This window comes from Phoca vitulina, unplaced genomic scaffold, assembly GCF_004348235.1.
Source record: "Phoca vitulina isolate PV1807 unplaced genomic scaffold, GSC_HSeal_1.0 scaffold42, whole genome shotgun sequence".
In the NCBI taxonomy this organism is placed as follows: domain Eukaryota; kingdom Metazoa; phylum Chordata; class Mammalia; order Carnivora; family Phocidae; genus Phoca; species Phoca vitulina.
In genome coordinates, this window is record NW_022589745.1 from 13,352,101 (window position 1) to 13,370,307 (window position 18,207).

The following is an 18,207-nucleotide window of genomic DNA, read 5'->3' on the forward strand; positions in this document are numbered from 1 at the left end:
AATCTGGGGCCTTCACAGTCTCAAGGAACCGCTGGAAAGTGCTGCTGTGTGTGGATACGAGGGTGTACCTGTGTGTGGCTGTGTGTGTGTGAGAAGCACATATGTAACTTCCTGAGAGTGTATGTACACCCATATGGGTGTGGGCATTTTAATGTCTTTGTGTGTGAATGAGGGTACATGTGGGCCTGAGTCTTGTACAACAGATTTGCTGTTCTAGAAAGCTAGCTGCTAGTTTATAAGAAAGGAGAATTTCCCCTATTTTTCAGCCACAAAACGACTGAGCCCAAACATTGATTTGGATCTCCGGAAGGGAGTTATGAAAAATTCCTGCCATGCATTGCAGCACCACCACAAAACTTGGTATTTCAGAAGCTAAAAAAAAAAAAAAAAATAATCCTTGAAGCATCTCCATTTTTAAAAAAATTTCATGACCCCTTTAAGAGCTAAATAAAATAGTACATGTAATATTTATTAATACTAAGTCTTTTTTTGTAACCGTTGAGATTAAGATCACTTGCATTAATACACACACTGGTACACAAATAAATTGTTTTTCTCTCAGATAAAAGTGTTGCAGTGATTGGCAGCATATGGCATTTATATAATAGCTCCACGAAGTGGGAAAGGCCCTGGATTTATAACTCTTTGAGATAGGTATCTGTTCTTTTTTTTTTTTTTTTTTTTTTGAGATAGGTATCTGTTCTGATTACCTCCTAGTCACCTGGTTGGCGAAGGAGGGTTCTTGCCATAAATAGGATGAGCCTTGAACACACGACAGCCGACACAGGACAGATGAGACTGACAGCAGTTTATTAGTCCCATGTAGTCACAGCCACGGGGCGGAGGAGGATGCTGCACACCACACAGGGCCACTTGGGAATGCTTGGGAGCAGAGAGAACCAGCAGGGGCTCTAAGGGGGCACGCTTTATAGTGATGAAGGATGAGGTGACTCTTGGTTCCTGAAGGAGGATGTGATTGGCTTGTTTGAATAATTCCACAGGCTGGCAGGGAGGCAAAACCCATTAAGTTGAGGACCAGATAAGGTGCAGCCTGGTCCAGTCAATAGAGAAACTCGCCAGAAGGGGAGGCTTTCCCCCTGTGTGGGGGGCATATCTGGCCAGAGTAGGAGAACTCCTGGCTAAGCCTCAGGGGTCCTGTGAAGTTCAAAGGTGTCAAGACAGCACACGGAATCTCATTATAATTGGGGGATACAATAGTGTATAATTATCCCCATTTTACACGGGAGAAACAGAGACATGGGGAGGGCCAAGGTGACACAGCTAATTTTATGCTGAGTTGGATACCAAGAGCCTTTTTCTTTCCTTCCTCTATACCGCTCTGTATCATATCATTATCTTATTTGAACCCTACTCCCACCCTGTCAGGGAGCATCTAGCCAATGACGAGACTGAGGGTCAGAGAGAGAGGAGATGCTCCAAGTCACACAGCTAGAGGGGAACAGAGCCAAGGTCAAACTCAGGGGGTTGAGTCTAGGGTGCTTCACTTGCTGGCACAGCAGACTCAGGGGCTGACCCTGAGAGTGGTCACAGTCTGCTGGCTCCCACGTCCCCACAGAGCATTGGGTAGGATACAACCCCTGTAATGCAGATGGAAACATCAGCAGGATTTCTGCAGCTCTGAGAATTCCTTAAAGATAGACAAGAACTGGACTGAATTCTTCGGGTAAGTTTGTTTTTGTTGTTATTGCTCTATGAAGAAATAAGGACTAGGACCACTGAGTCAAGTACGTGCATATCCGGGGCAATAGTCCAAATATTTAACAACTGCTGGAAAGACTGTCCATTCTAGTTGGGCCAGACATTGATGCTTTAGTTGTAGGATGGTGGGAAGTTCTGGGGGATCCTGGAGAAGGGCTGAGACAACAGGAAGCATACTCAGGGAGCTTTAGGGCAGGACTATTTACCAACTGGTATATAAGTATTTCAATATTTCTATCAACCTTGTCCATGACCCTATGACCAGCAAGCCTGCTGTTGGATATGTACAACCCTCTCAAATTCTTCCCAGGTTCATAAGGGGGCATGTGCAAGGATGCCCAGTTCAGTGCTGTGGTGGTGGCAGACTGTAGGGCATTCTGAGCACCCGTCATTGAGGAGGGGATGGTGCACACAAGAAAAAAAGAGGAGCAAACCAGATGCACACAGAGCAACAAACAGGGATGGAGGTCAAAACTGCCACAGTGTGGAGTGAAACACTCCAGAAGATTAAGATAAAGGACACATTTCCATTTGCATAAATTAAAATTGCATGCACTCAAAACAACCTTCTACAAGGACACCTGGAAACAGAAAGTTATCAATAAGCACACTAGAATGGCTGCCTATGGAGGGTGGGCTGGCAATGCAAGTGTGGAACGGGGAATAAAGGAATAAATACACAACAAAAACAGGAGAGAGGTCTTGTGAGTGCTGCTGCTGACAATATGCCATACCCGAGGATGCTGAGTCATCTAATTCTCTGCGACCAAGAGGAAAAAAAGAAAAAGGCAAGAAACATGAAGTCAGTGCAGGTGCCCAACACTCATGGGTATTTGTAGCTGCATTTAAGGAGGAAGAGGAAGAGTGGGGTGCATTCGAGAGAGTGATCTCCCAGCAGACATCAGGGCACTGACTTTCCATCTTGCTCCTCCAGAAAGATCTTTTGGTTTCTTCTCCCTGCTGTATCTGGATGTGGTGGAATCTCCTCTTTATCATTGTAAAAAGAAGTTGTGATTTTTTTTTCCAAAGAAATTTTAATAGAAAATTCCTTCTGTCCCAGAGACTGAATAAGCCACTTCCACCACCATCCATGAAAGAACTCAGTCATGTGCTCTCCCCTGGTGGCATGGGAGGCTTGGACATGTAGACTTTATCCTGGGCCTCAATGTATCTAGTAGGTTGACCAGAGTCCTGGTTTGTCTGGACCGAGGAGGTTCCAGAGATACTGGACTTTCAGTTTTTTAAAAGTGAGACAATCCTAGGAAAACCAGGAAGAGTTGGTCACCTTATGATCTAAGTAAACATTGGGATTTTTTTTTTTTAGCCTCTAAAATCCAGAATCTTTCTTTTTTATTATGTTTTGTTAATCACCATACATTACATCATTAGTTTTTGTTTTTTTTTAAAGATTTTATTTATTTATTTGACAGAGAGAGAGACACAGTGAGAGAGGGAACACAAACAGGGGGAGTGGGAGAGGGAGAACTTGCAGGCTTCCCGCGGAGCAGGGAACCCGATGTGGGGCTCGATCCCAGGACCCTGGGATCATGACCTGAGCCGAAGGCAGACGCTTAATGACTGAGCCACCCAGGCGCCCCACATCATTAGTTTTTGATGTAGTGTTCCATGATTCATTGTTTGCGTATAATACCCAGTGCTCCATGCAGAACGTGCCCTCTTTAATACCCATCACCAGGCTAACCCATTCCCCCACCCCCCTCCCCTCTAGAACCCTCAGTTTGTTTTTCAGAGTCCATAGTCTCTCATGGTTTGTCTCCCCCTCCAATTTCCCCCCCTTCATTCTTCAACATTGGGGATATTTTTACTGAAGAAACAGAAGATAAAAGATCATGGGGTTGTGCCTAGCAGTCTCTGCCATGGAGAAAGTTTTCTCTCTTCTAGTTGGAAATAATGGCTAGACCCTAAGTTCCAACACAGGTATGGAGGATTATTATTATTATTTTTTAAAGATTTTATTTATTTATTTGACAGAGAGAGACAGTGAGAGAGGGAACACAAGCAGGGAGAGTGGGAGAGGGAGAAGCAGGCTTCCCGCGGAGCAGGGAGCCCGATGCGGGGCTCGATCCCAGGACCCTGGGATCATGACCTGAGCCGAAGGCAGACGCTTAACCGACTGAGCCACCCAGGCGCCCCACAGGTATGGAGGATTATTAAAATAGGTGCAGAACTCCCCAAGAGGAGGAAAAACCATGAGGTTGACCCATCTGGTCTTTGGTGCCTCTGAGTTTGTTTTCCTGTACTCTTCCTGAAGTCTGAAGACCTTAGTTCATCCATCTATCCATCCACCTATCCACCCAACCACCTATCTATTCATCCATCCATCCATCCATCCATCCATCCATCCATCATCTACTTTTTTATTCTTAAAGTAGTCACTGAGCATCTATAATGCACCAGGTTCTGAAGATACTGAGATGAGTAATACCACAGAGTGCCTGACCTCAAGGAGCCCACAGTTTAATAGAGAAGACTCAGTCTACACAGGTGACCATATTGTAAGAGCATAACTAGTTTTGTACCGAGTATGATGGAGCCCAGTAGAATGAATAACTAAATATGATTTCTGGGTCAAGGAAAGCTTCAAAGAATGGGTGATAATGATATTGCAGGTTAAGTTCACATTTGCCAGGTAGGGAAGGGAGCATTATAGAAAAAAGGGTGCAGGCAGGGCCAAGGCTCAGAGAGCACACAATGAGCACAATGGAAAGATGGATCTAATGTGTCAGGCTGGAAGGTTAAGATAGGGACGTGTGTGCGACAGGGTGGGGGAGGATGTGTGGAATGAGTGAGGCGGGGAGAAAAGTGTGAAGAGCTGGAAATGTGAGTGAAGAGGTAAGTTTCAGCCAGATTGTGAGCACCCTGGAAGTCCATCCCTTGGAGTATTTTAATGGCCTGACCTCTCAGACACAGCCCTTACTATGCTGAAGTATATTATTATGAATACTGACAAGTGGAATGTAGAATGTGCTTACCCAAAGTCTTTTGACTATGACACATGTGTTCTATGGCATTCGTCTTGGGAAATGCTCTAGTCTTCAGAGGACACCTCCAATGACCTGAAGAAAGGACTCCTTTGTTCCTGGAGACTTAAGCCATATTCTGTTACAGGTTTTTTTTTTATTTAATAATTTATAAATGATATCCTTTTATGTGTGGAACTGTAAGGCTTTTAGAACTGGCAAACACCCTGGGGATCATCTTGTCCAAACCCAAACAGAAAGCCAGAGAGAAGTTATCACTGAGCTGAGAGGCAGAGACAGATTAGAATTCAAGTCTTTGGACTTGAAGACCACAAATATTTAAGGCACTTTATTTTTCTTTGTGTTTTTTTTAAAGATTTTATTTATTTATTTATTTATTTGAGAGAGAGAGAGAGAGAGCATGCACACACACTCCATGGGAGAGGGGCTAAGGGAGAGGGAGAAAGAGAATCTCAAGCAGACTCTGCACTGAGCACAGAGCCCAACCAGGGGCTCGATCTCATGACCCTGAGATCATGACCTGAGCTGAAATCAAGAGTCCTAAGTTTGAATGAGCCACCCAGGCACTCCTAAGGTACTTTCAATATAAAAATAATATAACAGGAAATTTAAAGTAAACATACAAATAATTTTGTGAAAGAAGAGAGATCATGGTAGCAATAATCTGGAATAAAAGCATTCTAGCTAATTAACTAGATTTAGTCTTGACCTGCCTGGCATCCAAGCAGAGATTGATGTGATGGTTCCTATGTTTTCTCTTTACCTGATGGAAGAAATAAAATATATCAGTTCCCATCAGGAGCACATGGAGCTGAACAGTCCTATGATGGAGACTTCAGTAATTCACTTCACAAACATGCAGACCCTATTAAAAGTCCTCGAAATTCAGGTTCAAGGAGTTCATTGCCTATTTGAAGATAAACAATGAAAATCCAATATGGTAGGTGCTACCTAAGTGAGAAGCAAAAGGCATGAGGGAGCATAAAGGGGAGGTACAGAACCCTGGATAGGAGAGGGGGCTTTTCAGAGGGTAGTGATTAGGAACTGAATGGTGTCCTAAGAAAAGGAGTTGGTTGGTTGAGCAAAGAAAGGCTTCTGGTTGGGAAGGATATTCTAAGCAGAGAGAGACCACTGTGAGTGCAGGGAGACATGAAAAAGGCTGGCACTTCGGGGGAATTGCAAATGTTTCAAGGGCTCGTATCAGCTGGTGTGACATTCAGACTGCTGTTTAAAGAGAAGCCAATAAGAGGAACCAATGGAACAAGTGTTACACTGTTGCTAATACTCCCTCACTCACCATCTTCCTGTCAGAGATGAGAATACCTTCATTTTCACATGTAGACCTTTCCCATTTAAAAAGCAAATTTGTATCTCCCCTACTTCTGGCAATGACATCCCGCTGGGTTTCGGTCATTTGGATTTTAGAGAGAATGAAGGGTCAAGGACAGGTTTGGGAGGGGAGAGGAGCAGGAGAACATGGACCTGTGGGTAAGTGGGTAAGAGAGGAAGACCTTACCAAAGGGAGTGCCCAGAGCAAGGAGAATATAGAAGCCTGGAAGACAGACTGCCCTGGGCCCACATTTGCTTGGGATGTCTCCACTGACTCTGGGAATCCTCCTGGAAACCATGGAGGCCTGAGTACTACTGTCAGCTGATGATTAACCCCTTATAGGTTAATGCACGGCTTGTCCAGATGCTTTTCTATGCACATGGTTAATGAAAAGGGGATGGGCCATATCATGGGGCATAAAGACATTTTGATGGGGTAGGGAGGAGGCAGTTAAATGGATCAGAGCAGGCACTGTGGCTGTGAAGACTGAGGTCAGAGGAAGAGGCCCTAGATACAGGGGTTGAGAGCATTGCTCTGTGTGTGTGTGTGTGTGTGTGTGTGTGTGTATGTGTGTGTGTGTATGAATGCATTTACCACTTTGCCTGGCTCAACCTCAGTAAACTGTCAGGGGTGAACTTTTGGGGAAGAGACATGCATTTTATGACCCATACAATGCTTTCCTATGTATTATTCCATTTGCTTCATATGATCACCCTGTAAGGGAGGAACTTTTCTTGCAGAAGCAGAAACACCACGTTGAACCATTAAGTGACTTGCTCACAGGCCTCCCCCTGGGTACAGCATGATGGGAACCCCAGTCTGTCTCTTAAGTCTGTGCCCCTTCTCTACCCCGCCACCATATGCGCACAGTGGGGAGGCCTGTTCCCCAGCTTTCACAGATGCCGCATGCACTGGGAGTGCCTCCCTCCAGTCCACAGGTGCCATCCAGACCTGTGAGAAGGCCCTGGCTCCCTGGTTCTTCTGCACTGCAGATGTGCTCTGCAGCACCTGGAGATTCTGAACGTCTCTCATTCTCAGGTAAACAATGCTGGACTTTCCAGATAACTTAGTGATTTAAAATGATGAAATAGCTAACAGCTGGAAGAGATTCAGAAGCATCCTTCTCAGGTGTTGATAAAATATAAGCATATTTTTAGAATAATCTTAGATCTTACGCTAAAGATGATGATTGTATATGCAAATTACCTTCTTTAGAGGCTTGCAAACAGCAGTGTAGACAAATGCTTTGGATCCTCTTCCATAAGAGAGGGGACAGGCTTGGGGGAGCCAAAGAACAATGGGAGTAGGGATGGAGGGCCCCCAAACACCTGTACCCCAGCCACCTCCTTCCCCACCTTGCCTTCCATGAGCCAAACGAATATGCTGGTGTCTGAGGGAAGACTGTGTTGGGCTTCTGCTCTCCTCTGCCGTTCCTGCTTGCTACTATTCTCTCATCTAGCCAAAGCTCTCTGTAAGGTGCAGGTTTCACCCCCTTTTAGAAGCCTACCAGATACTGTAAACATTGCTCCCCTTTCTCTGATTCCTACTGCGGGTTTTGATCAAACAAAAACAATGAGAAAATCCAGACACCATCCGGTACTTGGATGAGGTCAGAAAAAGTGCCTTTCACCTTTTCCATGCATCTCTTTGCTCCTGTCCCCTCCCGTGTGCCAGCTCAGGGCCTGGAACTTAACTCTGTGGTCTTGCTAGGTGCTTGTCTGAGGCCAGTGGTCAGCAGGTGCTGGGTTGGGGGCAGTTGTCCCATTGCGTGATGTGGGGGCGGGAACACCCGGGCGCCTACAGCTTGGAGCAGCTGGCTCTGAGGAATTATTGCAAGTCTGCACAACTTAAAAATCTGCAGTTTGGGGGCGGGAGGGGGAGCGCGGGGGTGGGTCCCCGAGCGTCCCATTTCTCCTCCGGGCGGTTCACTGAGTTCTTGCTCACTGCAGAGGGGCCGACCATGCCTTCCGGACCACACGCCGCCCTCGCTGAGGCCCCGGGTTGTTCCTCAACCTCGGGCTGAAGGCATCTCCCTCTGACCTCCTCTTCCATCCTTCGGGAAGGAGACCCGACTCGTCCCCCTTCCGCTCGGTGCATGTTGACTTGGTAGGTAAGTCGAGGAATGCAGCGTGTGAAACAATCTTGCTCTGCACAGTGCACGAGTCTTCGGGCAGCGGGGCTGGTGGTAAACAGCCAGGACCGGGGCTGTTTCCTCCTTCGCACTTTGTTTTAAAACAAGTTAGGGCCTCGGTACTTCCTAAGAGAATCCCGGCAAATTTGCAGAGTGTCCCTTGGGGCCGCGACTTTCGAGAGGCGGTTGCCGGAGCCGCGGGGCCGCGGAGGAGGTGCTCTGTCTCCCGCCGAATTGCGGGCTCCAGCCGGGAGGGCGCGCAAGTGGGGGGCAAGGGGCGCGCTCCTGCTCCCACCGGGACAGGGCACGGGGCTCCGGGGGTGACTCTGCACTCGGGTCTGGGCGGGGGTGCGCGCCCCGCCAGGCTTCCAGTCTGTCCTTCCGTGCGTCCTCAGGTCGCACGGCCCGAGCCCCGCAACCTGCAACCGCCCTCGGCCGAGCGCCTAGCCCTCGGCCTGGGGAGCGCAGGCGGAGGGCCCGAAGCTAGGCGGCTGGCGAAGCGGGACCAATGGGGCGGCGGCCGAGCAGCCGGCCCCGCCCCGTCCCGCCCCGCCCCTGCCTATTCGCGGCTCCCAGGCTCCGCGCGCCCGCCGGGCGGGACCGACGGACCGACCCAGGCGGGCCACCCGGCTCTCCTCGCCGCCGCCGCCGCGGCGGGCGCGGGGCCGCGCGGCGAGGCCTGATCCATGCAGCGCGGGCGGGCGGCGTCGCCAAGCGGAGCGAGCCTGAGGCGCCGGGACTCCTGCAGGTACCTGCTCGTGTCCCCTCCTCCGCGCTCACTCCGGCGACTTCTCCGTGCGACCCCGCAACTTTCGCCACCTTTTGCTGCCCCTGCAGCCCCGTGGCTCGGGTCACGAGTGCACGGCCGTGCAGGTCTAGGCCCGCAGGGGACTTTGCATTCTGCTGGGCGCCTGTCTCGTGGCGCCCCTCATCCTCCGGTTCCCGGAGCCCGCCGTCGCTGGAGTCCTAAAGATCCGCCTGTTGCGCGAGCTGCGGGCGGCGACACGGTGGCTGGGCCCCTCGGAAGGCCGCAGGGAGGGTATCTGGGATCCGCTGTTGGGCGTGGGGTGGGTAGCTGCGGGGTGGAGGACGGACTGGAGGCGGGAGAATCGGGGAGCCGGGGAGAGGCGGCACTTCGCGTAGGGCATCCCTGGGGCGTTTCCTTAGCCGGGAAGCCTTTCCTTCTCTTCTTCGAGAGGAGGCGCTTTCCTGGCGAATGTAAGTGCTTCCCGGGCCGCCTGCTCCGCCTTCTTCCCTGTCATTCCTCCCCTCCCCTTTGCCCTACAGCGGTGCCAGGCGCCCCGCGACCGTCGCAGGGCAGAGCGCACCCGGGGCCCTTGTGCTGGCGCAGCGCTGCGCCCACGGACTGCCGGCGCGCTCTGGGTGCGAGCGGCTTGGGGCTTGCAGGGCCTCTGTGGAGTCGCCCGCCGACTCCCCGCGTCTGCCTCGGTGGTGGGGGGGGGGGGGGGCGGGAACTTCCCTTTCCCGCGCCCCTCTGGGTGGCAGCCCGAGCTCCTGAGGTGAATGCGCTGGTGAGCGAGCCAGACCTTCCGGCAGGGGCCGCGGCAAGCCGGCTGGGCGCCTTTCGCATTGCAGGGCTCGGTCTCCCCCCCCCCCACCTCCTTCCCCGCTCTGTCTCTCCCCGTCTCTTTTGGGAAAGGAGCACCTTTGGCATCCTTGGGGTGTCACCCACATCTCGGCTAGGGAGACTGAGCCGGTAGGCTAACTCGGGCAGCCCGCGGCAGGGGTGGAGGGCGGCAAAGAATCCCCTCCACCCACCCGAATAACCCGGGGGCTCTGGTTTGGTGCCTGATCCTGAGCGGATGGAGCGGGGTTGTGCCTGGTCTTCATAGAGAGCGGACTTGGGGTTCGTCCCGCTCTTGGATTTTTTTTTTTTTTTTTACTTTATATTACCCTTTGAAGAGTGGGGCAGGTGAGGAAAACCGGATCAGAAACCTTCCCCTCCCTTTTTCATGTTTTTGTTTGAGTGATTTGCATAACCATTTGCTTAGAACTGTATACATTGCCCCCCTTTTTAGACTACTTGCCAAAGCTCCCCAGGTAAACAGGAAGCAAGCATTTTCCTGAGCACCTGCCCCCACACAGGTTAGGCTGAAAGAGGGTGGAGTTGATTTTGTGGTTGAACTTGGTGTAATATTTAGGTTTCACTCCTCACCTGGGTTGTAAACTCCGTGGGGACATTGATTCAGTCAGTTCGCGTTTACAACCGGCTCCCCCCGGGCTAGGCCCCGGGATCCGCTCTGGGGATACACAGTACAAAATGAAGTCCTGCTCCCCCTCTAGTCCGGTTCTCCTTTTTCCTTTTTCACCAGATTCCTTCCTTGTGTTCTAATATTAAATTTGTCTTTCCACAACTAGGGATTGTCAATATTGGGGTAGGGAGGAGAAGGTGATGCTGAAGTGCTTAAGAACTCTGAATCCAAAGCAAGTCTTGAATATTCTAAGGAGATTTGTGGGATCTGTTTTAATTCAGTCTTGTGTCTGAGCCATTTTTACCTGGAAAATCAGTGCGAATAAGCCCATTCATCAATGCAACAAAGCCAAGCTTTTGCTGGTCAAGTGCATAAAAGCAAATGGCGGGGGGGTGGGGGGGTGGGGTGCAAAGCAGTCTTTGCTTTGTTTAGAAATATTAAAATATTAAAAATCCAATGCTCGGATGCTTGGCTTTGCCAGCAAAGCACCAGCTAAGTATTTTTCCTTCTTCCTTATTATTATTATTATTATTGTTATTATTATTTTTAAGAAAGATGGGGAAGAGTGGGGACTCCAGACACCTTCTCTGTCTTAAGTGAATTTCACCCTCCACAATAATCCTTCGATGACTCTGTGTCCCTCTGTTCTACCCAAGAGAGATCTCAATCTGCCCTGGGTCTGGCATTTGGGGTTGGAATGTGTGCAGCTTGGAGAGCAGGCGCCACCGGGTTTTCCTCCTCCTCCTTTTTTTTTTTTTTAATAGAGAACATTTATTGGCTGCATACCATATGCCAGCTACTCTGCTTGGCAGTTTTCCAGGCATTATCTCATTTAATCTTCAGAACCACCCCATGAGGGGGTGAGGCTTTCCTTCTTCATCACAGTGTTTCTGGGGGAGCCAGGAGTAGATGGAACCCCTCTAGGTACATTCTGAGTCCCATGGGAGACCAAAAGGGTGGGGCTGGGTTTGGGGGTGCCTAGTTGGAGGCAGAGTGGAAGGTGGGTGTCCTTACTGCCCTGGCTTATCAGGTTTCAGGAAGGTGGATTCTCTGGAGTGCCCCTTGTGTGAACTACCCACGAGGACCTGGGCTCCAGCCCTGATTTCAGTCTCTTTATGGCTCCTTGACTTAAGTCACTTTGCTTCTCTGAGTCGCAGTCTGTTCAGCTACAAGGATCTACATGTCTCATATTTGTTGTTACCCTGTACTAGGCACTGTGCTAAAAGCTCTGGATGTATTGACTCATTTCATCCTGATGATGGCCTTTAGCGGTGGGGTCTATTACTACCCTATTTTATTTGTTAAATTTTTATTTATTTATTTATTTAATTTTTATCGACGTATGGTTGACATGCAATATTATATTAGTTTTAGAATATACAACATAGTGATTTGACAATTCCCTACATTACCCAGTGCTCGCCAGGATAAGTGTAGCAATCATTACCCTATTTTAGATGAGAAAAAAGAGAAAAATAGGTGACTTAGGCAAAATCACCCAAGTAGGACTATGTGAAGCCAGGATTCTCTCCCTGGCGATCCAGCTGCAGAACCACTGTGGGATGCTGCTCTCCTTGGTTATCCCTACAGCCCCGACGCTAACCTACGCTTGGTAGGACTCAGGCCGGGTTTGTTGAGTAGCGAGTGGTAGGGGTGACTTGCCGTTAACAAGTGGCTTTTTGGCCTCTGTCTCATCCTTAGGAAGAACCTTGAAAATTACACTGGAAAAGCGTTCTTTTTGCTTTTGCCAAAAACGTCTTCTTTCCAATATAATTGGGAAAAAGGAAGACAGACCATAAAGATCATGGGCTAGGTAAACATTATGACTATCTCCAGAGAAAGTACTTGTTATCGATGAGAAATCCAGAAAAGTCGGAGAACACTTTGTACTCTGAGTCAAATACATCAAAAACGCCAGCAAGTAACCAGCCTACAAGAATTTATTGTGTGGGTGCCATGTGCCTAGTACCGAGGCGCCAAGGGCAGAAAGACCGTAAGACGTGTGTTCTCTGAGCCTGAACATACAGCGGACCTCAAGACTCAAGAGTAACAAGCACTAGACAGGTCAATACAAGATGCTAAATATTTGCGTCCTGATAAGTCACAAACTGTCACATTTGTATAGCCTGCTCTAGTTGGCAGAAACTTTCACAGGGTTACCTCATTTCAGTTCTAGTAACAGAGTGTGATATGCAATTGGTGGGGTGGGGGTTTGGAAGCCCATATTACAGATGAAGAAAACGAGGCAAAGTGAGCCACTTGGACTTGGCCAGAGCAAGGGGTCTTCTGACTCCAAAGCCGTCATCTCTTTGCCTCACAAGGAATGTAGTAGATGTGGAGGGTCCTTGGAGGTGGCAGAGTTTGAATTTCATCCCCAAGCTGGCTTTTGGTCACTGCTCTTGGCTAGTCAGGAGGAGCAGGGGTGGAGGAGAAAGTATTTATTGCTGTTGTTTTATTTTTGCATTCATGAGTCTGGTATGTGAAACGCGGAGAGAAATCCCAATTATGATGAATTCGATAACAATGTTGAGAATGTGCAATCAAACATAGAACCTGATTTAGAAGAATTTCCATCCCTGTCTTCGTTGATCACTTTTCTTTCTCTTTTATCATTTCTTTGTGGGCAAGGGGGTCCTGCTCTCTTTGGAATCCTGCAGAGCCTTGCACCACGGTTTGCTTGGAGTAGATACCCTTTAAAATTATCTTTAATTGCACAAGTGTTGAATGATAAGGGCCTAACATCTGCTTTTAGCTGATAATGTTACAGATAAGCAGTTAATGTTGACAGCAGCTGGTTTCAGTGTGCTTGTTGAGGTCTCCCGTGAATGAAAGCCTCCTGCTCATCATCCTGAGCAGATCAACTGAGCTCAGCTGAGCATCGAGCAGATGCTTATCAGTGTTGACTTAATGATTAACTTATGTGGTCATATATATCCTCTTTACATATACAAATATATGCAAGCATTCATTCCACAAGGATTGGAGTACTTACCCAGCATTACGTACTGTTAGGTGCTGGGTATGCTGTGGTAAAGGAAACAGGCGTGGAGGGGTGGGCGGTGGATGGGGAGACAGACATTAAACAAAGCAATGCAAACATTTAAGTAGTGCCAGGTGCTCCAAAGGACTGCCTGGGGGAGAGCAACAAGGGTGGGGAGGGCACTAGGTTAGATGGGGGAGCCAGGAAGACCTTTCTGAGAAAGGGACTTTTCATTCTGAGGGATGCACAGGAGGTTATCAAGTGATAAGTGGGAGAAAGAGAATCCCAGGATGGGGAAGGAGTGTGAGGATTTGAAGGCAAGGATGCACACTGAGCCTTGGAGAAACTTCTAGAGAGCTGGGTGGGGGGGAGGGCATTGGGAGAGGGGCTGGAAAGGAGGGCAACGGCAGATCATGCTGCACCCTTTACGCCAGCTTAGGGACCTTAGAATTTATCCCCGGGGGCTGCGGGAAGGAGCTCGTGGATTTGTAGGGGGGGCAGTATCAGGAGTCAATTTACATTTCTGCAAGATGGCCCGTGAAGACAGTGAAGAATAATTTGAGAGGCTCAGGCGTGGCAGTTGGGAGCCTTCTTAACTGGAGCGTTAGAGAGTTGGGACCAGATCAGACTGAGTGGAAACCAATGGGAGCTGAGGAAGTAGAGGCCACACTTGTAAAGCTTGGCTCTAAAAGGGATCAGAGAGGGTGTGTGGATATGCCCGTCTATGTGAAAGCCACATAGTGCTGACGTTAGGGAGCTGAGTCCAGCTCCTCAATGAACCAACACGTCCACATCTCTGTGCTTGGAGTCAAATGGCACTAGAGCTTCTAGATGGTTAAGACATTTGAATCCTAGCTCTGGTTTTGTCTCTAATTTTAGCTGGGCAAATTTGAGTTCATCTCTTGTCCTTCTCTCTTTTTGTTTTTGTTCTTATTTTCCTCATAGCCTGTTGATTGTATGATTGAAAAAATAGGTAATCTGTCTATGGATGTTTTTCTTCAATAGTATCATTCACATGGGTTAATTTGGATCATTTTTATAAATTGAACTAGGAGAACTATGAGTGGGTATGTGGAACATTTGTGGTGAGATTCTAAGCATTTGCTCTTTGATGATTACCAATAAGCTGCTTTCGAATTGCCTTAAATGGGGAGACAGCAGTGATAAGCCTGGTGGTGAGGAGATGCCGAGCCCTGCTGAGCTATGCGGGGGTGAAGCCTAGTGGAGGGCCCCGGGCACGGCTAAGCCAACTGTCTGTGTCTCCCCAGTGGAATCCTTCCTTACCTGCTGTTCCTCATCCCATGAGAGTCTTCCTCTTTATCCATGGGTATCTTATAAAAAGATGCAAGAGAGGTACCTCTGGTCTGTCATCTGGAGACCCACGTTTAGCAGAATATGACGGCTTAAAGATCAATAATGAACATCACAGAGAGCCTGATGGGACCTTGAAAAAGTGATCCAGGGGCGCCTGAGTGGCTCAATTGGTTAAGCGTCTGCCTTTGGCTCAGGTCATGATCCCAGGGTCCTGGGATCGAGCCCCTCGTCGGGCTCCCTGCTCAGCAGGGAGTCTGCTTCTCCCTCTCCTCCCCGTTTGTGCTGTGCTCTCTCTTGCTACCTCTGTCCCTATCTCTGTCTTTCTCTCTAAATAAATAAATAAAATCTTAAAAAAAAGAAAAAAAAATGATCCATTTTTAGCTATGTGGAATGAGAGCGTAGATAGGACCATTGAACTGAAAGTTACTCCAAAGATCAGTTAACATTTGCTGTTTCCTTCGGGAATGCGACTTCTGTCCTCTCAAATAATTATGGTGGTGAGATAAAGGAATGGCAGCAGACTAAAATATGGGGCTTGAATATGCCCACATTTTTTTTAACTTTCATTCTTTTATGGACTGGTCTGGCTTTCTTAAGCGCTGACTGACATGCCAAGGTGAATCTAAGAGCATTTCCTAGGATTTACTTAAGGTAAAGAATTTCATCGGCCAGAGGGGTGGGAGAACTTGGCACCTAAAGACTGTGGTTGGTTGGTTTGGATTGAGAGGAGATGCCTGGGTTCTGGCAAAAAGTTAGGTGAGCACTCTTGTCTTTGAGGTCAATAAATCAGACCTTCTGGGCAGGGTTTTTCTCGTGGGTTTTTAAGATCCCAGTTTTCTAAGTGTGGTACCTTCATGAGGCTGCTGACATCAAACCTCCTTCTCCCTCCTCCTCTTGGTGATTAGACATCACCTGGCCATGATTTAGCTCTGAGGCTATTTCAGGGTTGAATCTTCTCCTCCTCCAGGCTAAAAGTGTAAATGAGAAGTGTCATTATATAGCAGTGTCCTCCTGTCTGTCTGTCTATCTATCTACCTATCTATCATCTTTTTTTAAAAAAAGATTTACTTATTTATTTTAGAGAGAGAACATGAGCAGAGGGAGGGACAGAAGGAGAGGGAGAGAGAATCTCAAGCAGACTCCCCGCTGACTGTGGAGCCCGCATGGGGCTTGATCTCAAGACCCTGAGATAATGACCTGAGCTGAAATCAAGAGTCAGATGCTCAACCTACTGAGCCACCCAGGTGCCCCTCTATCTATCATCTTTGCCAAAGAGTAAAAAGGTATCAATATTCCCATCTCTTTTCATCTCCTTAAATCACAACTCTACAGGGTAGGCTCTCTGGATATGCAAAAATAGGAATCTTGTTGGACGTTCATAAAATGCCCGAGAACTTTACCTTTTATGTAGTTTCCCTGGACTTCTTTTTTTTCTTTTTATTAACATATAATATATTATTTGTGTCAGGGGTACAGGTCTGTGATTCATCAGTCTTACACGATTCACAGCGCTCACCATAGCACATACCCTCCCCAATGTCCATCACCCAGCCAGCCCATCCCCCCCACCCCCCTCCACTCCAGCAACTCTCAGTTTGTTTCCTGAGATTAAGAGTCTCTTATGGTTTGTCTCAAGACAAACTCTGGACTTCTTGACCTAATTTGAAAGGAGATGTCACTGTGGTACATCTTTGTGGTGATGCACACTGAGTTTTTTCCCAGCGCCCCCAGACTTAAAATGCGGACACTGCAGTGCATTTTGCCTTCTCATTTAGCGTCCTTTATATGGGGCTTTGAAGCAAAGAGGACAGGATGTAGTTGTGTGATGTGGCCCTAAACTCTAATGGGTTTGCTTTTGGCTGTTTTCGACCAGTCACTCCTGTCAGCCACATCATTTAAAAGCACACAAGCAAGCCCTCTTTTACAACCTTTCATTCGTAAGTTAGTGCCAGCAGCTCAGAAATAAATCCTACGGAAGCATTATTAGACACCGGGGTTAGGTTTCAGAATGCGCGCGAATGCAGAGGTAAGTCACAAGGAGTGGGAAGCTAGATGGTTCTTCGTGGAACTCCAGGATTGTGTGGTGTCGAAGGGAGGCGGAGTTCTCTCTGCTGGAAGCAGGGCCCCGATCCACATGCCACGCACACAGACACACACCCTCCAGGGGACAGAGGTGGTGTGAGCTGCCTCGCCGATTGCATAGAAGTAGACAAACCACAAAGAAGTACCAATTGCGTGTAGAGTTTCAGTTTGACAAGAGGCAAAGAGTTTGGCAGTTAGATGGTGCTGATGGTTGCATATTAGGAATGCATTTAGTACCACTGAACCATACCCTTAAAAATGGTTAAGATGGTCAATTTTATGTCACGTGTATTTTATCACAATAACAAAATTGGAAAAAGAAAAGAGAAATTGAGATTCCTTTGTTTTGGTCTCAGATTCTTTCCATGTTTAAACATTATTAAGAACCCCCCCAAGGTCCTGTTAATGGGGGTTATATCCATCAATATGTTTTTTCGGATACCATTCGTTTATTATAAAAGAGAGACATAGAAATTATTTACATGATGAAAGATTTCACAACTTCAGCTGTGAATGGGCAGCTTCACGTGATACCATTACAATAATAATGTGTTTCAGTCTAGTACTTTCTGAGAATGTCACCATCTCTAAATAAGAAATAATCCTTGTCATCTAGAACTACTTTGGTGCCTCCATATTCTGGGAGAAGAATTTTATCTCCAACTTCCACGCTAACCTCTCCACCCTTTCCTTTAGAGCCCGAACCAACAGCAGCTATTGTTGTGTGCGATGCTTTTCCTTGAGATTTTGGCTATACTCCTTTCGACTAGAATTCGGTCAAAGAGGGGAAGAAACTTTCTAAACACCTGTCCTGCCATGACTTCAGCTGCTGCAGTGCATACTCTCATCTATCAATATATATATTAGAAATTAAAATAGTTACATTTTAGGGGTACCTGGCTGGTTCCATTGGCAGAGCATGCAGCTCTTGATCTCGGGGTTGTAAATTGTAACCTTGACCACGTTGGGTGTAAAGATTACTTAAAAAAAAAAAGATAAAATCTTAAAATAGCTACATTTTGAAGTATTAATTATTAATTCATTTAAAATGACAATATTCTCATGGCATGTTAACATAAATGGCATATTTTTATGAAAAATATCTCTTTTCAAAACAAAAACAATGCAAAGGTGGCATTGTCTTATATTTTTACAAGTGTATTTATTGTCTGGTTTAATGGAAGGCAGTGGGATTCTTAGACTTGCTTCTTTGTTTAGTCTGTGATCTCACACATCATATACTCCCTAGAAAACTCCACTGGACACTTGTGAGAGAATGAAAGTAAACAGGAAAATATCTTAGTTGATTAGGAAAACAGTTTTGATCTTACGGGCCCTTTGAAGGGTCTTAGGAATCCCAGGGGTCTCTCGACCACATTTTGAGAACCACCACTGTAGAATAAATCTGCAGCCAAGTTAATTTTTTGTTGTGTTCT

General features: G+C 47.4%; 1 protein-coding gene and 1 pseudogene across 5 annotated transcripts in view; one reads left to right on the forward strand and one right to left on the reverse strand.

Moving 5' to 3' along the window:
* The first annotated feature begins 5,334 nt into the window (after positions 1–5,334).
* The window catches only part of KCNS3 (potassium voltage-gated channel modifier subfamily S member 3), a 41,361-nt gene continuing 28,488 nt past the window's right edge, over positions 5,335–18,207 (forward strand). Inside the window, exon 1 of one of the 5 annotated variants that reach the window (XM_032430072.1) lies at positions 5,335–8,161. The gene's annotated coding sequence lies outside the window, so the exon portion shown is untranslated. The other 4 variants (XM_032430073.1, XM_032430074.1, XM_032430076.1 and 1 more) reach the window with 4 other exon arrangements.
* LOC116648222 lies at positions 17,331–17,589 on the reverse strand (annotated as a pseudogene).